This window comes from Megascapheus bottae, chromosome 5 (genome assembly GCF_031878675.1).
Source record: "Megascapheus bottae isolate mThoBot1 chromosome 5, mThoBot2.hap1, whole genome shotgun sequence".
NCBI lineage: Eukaryota > Metazoa > Chordata > Mammalia > Rodentia > Geomyidae > Megascapheus > Megascapheus bottae.
The window spans coordinates 41,691,740-41,698,070 of NC_143513.1; the positions used below are offsets into that span (position 1 = coordinate 41,691,740).

The window sequence follows — 6,331 nt, forward strand, 5'->3', positions numbered from 1 at the left end:
AAAAATAAGGTAAAAATAAGGACAAAATTCAGAAGGAAAAGTACAAATGAGAATTTATACCCCCAGCAGCCTGGCGTGATTGCAAGGCATCAAACTTTTTATTTATCTTCTTTCCCTCTTCTCTGACTTGTAAAATATCCCTCAGATGAGTCTAATGTGAAGCCAACAAAGAGAGGAGTGGCTCAAGGCTAAGCAAGACACCAGCAAGTTGCCTGCCAACTGATAATAGCTGGGAACAGCCTCAGGATTGTGAAACACTGAGCAGTCAATTCCTAGCATTTCTCTGACTCACCTTTCCAAGACACACATATTTTATTTTGTATTATTATTTTAGTTTTACAGACACACAAGCTTGAACTCAGGGTCTTAAGGTGATACTTGGCTTTTTCCAATCATTGCTGATACTCCACCATGTAAGTCACACCTCCACTTCCACCTTTTTGCTAGTTAATTGGAGATAAGAGTTTCTCAAATGTGTCTGCCTGGGCTGGATCCAACTGTAAGTTTCAGCAATCAGCTTCCTGAGTAGCTAGGATCACAGGCGTCAGCCAATAGCACCTCATCTGTATTTTATTTTTAACAGTGATGTGTCTGCTCTGGAAAGCAGGACTTGTGTCTTAAAGTTACTATGAAGAAAAGTACTATTTTATATTTTATTATTTTATTTGCCAGTACAGGGGCTTGAACTCAGGGCTTCCCATACTTAATTACCTTTTTCCAGTAAAAACTGGCACTCTATTACTTGAGCCACACCTTCACTTTGCTTTTTTCCTGGTTAATTGGAAATAAGAGCCTCACAGACTTTCCTGCCCATGCTGGCTTCAAAGTTCAATCATCAGATCTCAGCCTCTGAAGAAGGTAGGATTACAGATGTGAGTCACCAGTTCCTCGCTAAAAGTCTTCTTTCCCTGGGTTCTGCTGATTCCTCTTTTGTTTCATTCCAATTGTTTTCCCTATGTAGTTGTGAGGGTGATGAATAAATAATTATAGGGTACTTTGGAATAACAATGTGTAACAGAGAATGCCCTGATTTCCTTGGTCCTTGCTCTGGTCTTCACCTTTGTCATCAGCATTCCAGGTACATGTGTGAGAATTGAATTGAAAGCTATGAATTGAAAGTTTATTTTCAGAGGTAAATATAGTTACAAAGAAAAGGTATTTTCCAAGTTGGGGAAATTTCAGGTAGCTGTCAGGTACAGCTGACACTTGGTTTTTGGTTTGGTTTGGTTTGGTTTTTTTTTTTTCTTTTTTTCTATGCTGGGGCTTGAATTCAGAGCATAAGCATTGTCTGTTTGTGCTCAACCACTTAGGCCATAGCACCACTTCTGGCTTTTTTGAATAGTTTACTGGAGATAATAGTCTCGTGGGGACTTTTCTGCTCAGGTTAGCTTCAAACTGCTATCCTCAGATTTCAGCCTCCTGAGTAGCTAGGACTGCAGACGTGAACCACAGGCACGCAGCTCTGACAACTGTTTTATAGCAGAATGGGGAATGACTGCAGCAAGATTTACCATATGGATTAGAGAGGGCATCAAGAAACATGGTGGCCAAGGATAACAGCTTGAAAGTGGATAGGAAACCACATCCTGGCCTGATGATGTTAACGGGATGACTTGAGACATACCACAGGGTCCTTTGAACCCGCAGCCTCCACAGCCATGGAAATGATAGTCCCAGTCTGACCACATAAGGTCAAAAGACTCTTCTACAAAATGTGTTAGTGGAACTGATAACACATCCCAGTTCCCATGAAAGTCCTCCTCTTTTCCCAGGACTGATCAACCCCATGTCAGCAAACTCCAGAAAAAGCTCCAACTCTGAAGCCTCTCAGGGCAGCTGGTCCCTGCCCTTTTCCCTGTCTTGAAAGTACGCTTTCCCTTAACTTTACATTAATAAACTGGCTCCCACAAAGTCTCCTCCATGTCCAACAAGACCAAGAACCTTCTGGTACTTGGGCTTGCTGCCCTGACCCTGGTGACAGTATTAGGTATTTGTACCTTACATCAAGTTTAAGTCCATTACTGGGACCTTTGCATTCCAAGCCTTAACTGATTGTGTGTGTAATAACATTAACAGATCCCGTAAGATGGTTTAAGTCCATTACTGGGACCTTTGCATTCCATGCCTTAACTGATTGTGTGTGTAATAACATTAACAGATCCCAGAAGATGGTTAATTGAGTTTCTGATAAAGGGTCATATTTTAGGTTCTTGAAATTATATTTATGTAGTTTTCTCTACAAATGCAAAAACTTTGTACATTATTTTGGAGACAGGGTCTCATGGACTTTTCTGCCTGGACTGATTGCAAACCATGATCCCCTGGGTCTTTACCTCCTAGTATCTAGGATTTCAGGCATGAGCTACCGGCATTTGGCTCATCACAACCATTTTTAAAAGTATAATTCAGTTGTATTAAGTACATTTATTTTGTTGTGCCACCATTTCCCAGAATTATTTGTGGCTTGTTAAACAGAAACTTCATCCCCATTAAAGGCTCTTCTTCCTTTCCTCCAACCACATTTTCTTTTAAGCCTGAGAGTTATCCCTTTAATTTACTCTTTCAAAAGTTGTCCTGCAAAGTTTTACTCTAATGTTATCTTTTTTGCAATTCAGTTTTACTTGCATCCAAGTATTTATTTTTTCTTCACAATCTACATATCATTGAGTTAAGACAACATATATTGAAACACAAAGTAGAATTTGGTTGATTGGTTGGTTGGTAAGTTGGCTAGTTTTGTGGTACCTGGGATTTGAAATCAGTGACCCATCCTTGGTAGGTTTTAGGTTTTCCTAAGATTCATGGTTTCTAATAGATCTTGCTTGGATTGTTTAACTTAAAAATTCTGTTGTTTCATTGAGTAGACTACAACATGTATAACTCCTATAGGGTCTGAGATACTTGCAGCCTCTTGCTTTCTGCCAGTCCTGGGGCTTGAGGTCAGGGTCTGAGCACTGTCTTTTGGCTTTCTCAAGGCTAGAGCTCTTTCACTTGAGCCACAGCATCACTTCTGGCTTTTTATATGTTTATGGTACTGAGGAATCAAGCCTGGGTCTTCGTGCATGCTAGGCAAGCACTCTGCCACTAGGCTAAATTCCCGGCCCTTGCAGGCTCTTGCTGTAAGAACATATCTTCTAATTCTGGGAGTAAAGCTTTATTGCAAGTAAAAAGCAATCTACTTTTTTCAGGTTAAAGAGACATTGCTTATATATCCATATTCTGATACTTAGTGCAGTAGAACAAAAGATTTTGTCACCTCTGGTAAGAAGCCAAGATTCCCATACATCTCATGCTTCAAATTTTGTTTTCTGTTGAAAGTACAAGTTATACAGTGAACATAAGATTGTATGTCAATGAATAAACATACAGAATGAATAAACATATACAGCAATTATACAAGTCAAAGTTGTGATACAAGCCAACAATGAAGTAACACCTATGTCAGTTCCTAATGTGTTGGGGGGTTAGTTTGTTTTTAGTTTCTTTTGGTTTGGGGGAGGCCTTAAGACTTGTTGGTGATGGTGGTTGGAGCTGTTTTGTTTGTCTAAACAGCATCTCCATCTGTGGTCTCATACTCATGATCTTCCTGTCACAGACTCTTGAACACAAAGGTTATAGGATTCACTCCCACATACAACCACCAACAACTGCTTATAAAGATTCTTAAGCTGAATGTTCACTGTTCATGCCTATAACTCAGGAGACTGAGATATGAGGATTGTGGTTCTTAGTCAGCCCTTGCAAGAAGGTCTATGGACTCTTATCTCCAAGAAACTACCACCAAAAAGCCAGAAGTGGAACTCTGGCTCAAGTGGTTGAGTGCTAGCCTTGACCAAAAAGAAGCTCAGAGACAGAGTCTCAGGACCAGCGTGCGCACACACACACACACACACACACACACACACACACACACACACACACACAGTGTTTAAGATGTTATTTTGAAGAAGCAATAAGCAAAAAACTAATTTAACCCTTACTTGGCAGAATATTAGTTATTTTAAAAGAAAAAAGCAAACTCCAGGCTATATTGTATCATAAATCAAATGGCTCTTCCTAACTGAACTGAACCTCATTGCGTCCCCAGGAGAAAAATGGAGAACGTACTTACTTAGAATTGAGGAATAGTCACTGGAAAAATAAATTTCTGGCAAATGTCCACACTATGTGTGGTTCCCATAGAATTAAATAAAAATAGTTTGGGTTCAAAATAACAATAAAATTCCCATGGGTCTGACTAACACAAGATGGTTGGCACAATTCGAATTCCATTGCAAAAGCTAAAGTAAAACTTTCAAACATGGCAGCAGAGTAGATATGCTATCTTGGATTTATCCTGGCATGTATGGCTTTGGGTAGAAATTCAGGATATTCACTCTCATGGAGAGCACAAAGATTTCCTCTTTCCTATTTGGGGCTTCAAGTAAACAAACAGCGGACTGGCCTAATACCAGTTAGGCATGGTGCTGACCACAATCTTATATTGCAAATAAATCTATATTTCTTTTGTACTAATATTTCTAAAGTACCATTAAATTGATTGAAATGGGATTTTTTTGCTGTTATATCATAAAATATAAATATGGCCAGACTATATTTTATTTTATTTCCTTCTTTTGTGCTGGTACTAAGCTTGAACTCAGGGACTGGACACTGCCCCTTAGCTCAAGGCTACTTCTCTACCACTTAAGCATGGCTTCACTTCTGGCTTTGCGGGTAGTTAATTGGAGATAAGAGTGACATAGACTTTCCTCTTCAAGCTGACTTTAAGTCAGTCCTCAGATCTTAATGTCTTGAGTAGCTAGGATTCAAGGCATGAGCCACCATATCCAACTTCAGCCTTTGTGCTTTTTTTTTTTTTTACATGAGGAAGAAGACCATAACATTGTAAGGTTTTAAATTCAATGAAATACTACAAGTATAGTATATTCCTTAATGACTACCATTTTAATATCATTTTTACTCTTCAATAGAGAAACTTAAGAATGCATAGCCAAATGGTTACATATGTTTATATCTTTATAAAAATTTTCATGTAATAAACTTTGTAATTAGATTTATTCAGAATATATCTCTTGGGACACTGTTGCTGCATGATTGTGACCAGAAGCATCTGAGGTGGTGAATAATAGCTCATCAAGTTTACAATTAAAAATGACCTCTAACAAAGTTACATTGCAAAAAATGGGAACGAAATAGAAGGGAAAGAGTAAAAAATTTGAAGAAGCAGAGCCTGAAGAATTTGTTGTGGAAAAAGTACTGGAGCGACATGTAGTGAACGGGAAGGTGAAATAGCTCCTGAAATGGAAGGGATTTACAGATGCTGATGATGCTTTGAACCTGAAGAAAATTTAGATTGTCCAGAATTGATGGAAGCATTTCTAAATTCTCAAAAAGATGGTAAAGAAAAGGATGGTACAAAAAGAAAATCTTTATCAGACAGTGAATCTGATGACAGCAAATCAAAGAAAACCAAAGGGCTTTGCTAGAGATCTAGATCCTGAACAAATAATTGGTGCCACAGACAGCAGTGGAGAATTGATGTTTCTCATGAAATGGAAAGGTTCAGATGAAGCTGACTTGGTGCTGGCAAAAGAGGCAAATATGAAGTGTCCTCAGATTGTAATTGCTTTTTATGAAGAGAGAATAACTTGGCATTCTTGTCCAGAAGATGAAGCTCAATAATTGTTTGCATTGTTTTTCATATATATTTATACATAGATATAAGATCTGAGTCTTGGTTTTTGAATTAATGGTGTGAAACAACTATATTCTAATGAAAATCAAGTTTCATATGTTGGTTTTGAAAGTAGTATTGGAAGTTGTTGAGTTTGGTTTTTTTCCCCTCAATAGCATTGGTTACTTTGAACAAATATAATTAAGGCTTTCTGTAATTGCTTCCTTTATCAGAAAAGAATATTTAATACCATGGTTTATTTCCTCTGTATTCAGGAACAAATTGTTTTTTTTTTATATAAGGCAACTTTTTTGGCCATTACTTAATCAGAACAACTTGTCTTTAACTGCTATGTTGAAGGACCCTCCTGAATTTTTGTGTGTGTTTGTATGTGTGTAAACAAAATACTTACATAAGTAAAAAAAGAATATATCTATTGGAAGGGAGAATGTTATCATTGATATATAGCAAAGATTTCCCCATCATATGCCTATTTATCCCAAGGGAAAAGTCTCCTAAAGACATTCGAAATAAATGGTTCCAGAAAGGAAGTCATGAGATGTAAATCTTCTGTGTGCATATTTGATTGTTATTAGCTGGTTTGCCTTTGGGAATGGCTGGGTGAACTTAGCTCATTTCCAGACCTTTAGAAAA

The 6,331-nt window shown here is 37.9% G+C and overlaps 1 pseudogene; it reads left to right on the forward strand.

Annotated features, from left to right (window-relative positions):
* The first annotated feature begins 5,154 nt into the window (after positions 1-5,154).
* On the forward strand, positions 5,155-5,685 carry LOC150063280 (chromobox protein homolog 3 pseudogene; annotated as a pseudogene).
* Positions 5,686-6,331: the final 646 nt, after the last annotated feature.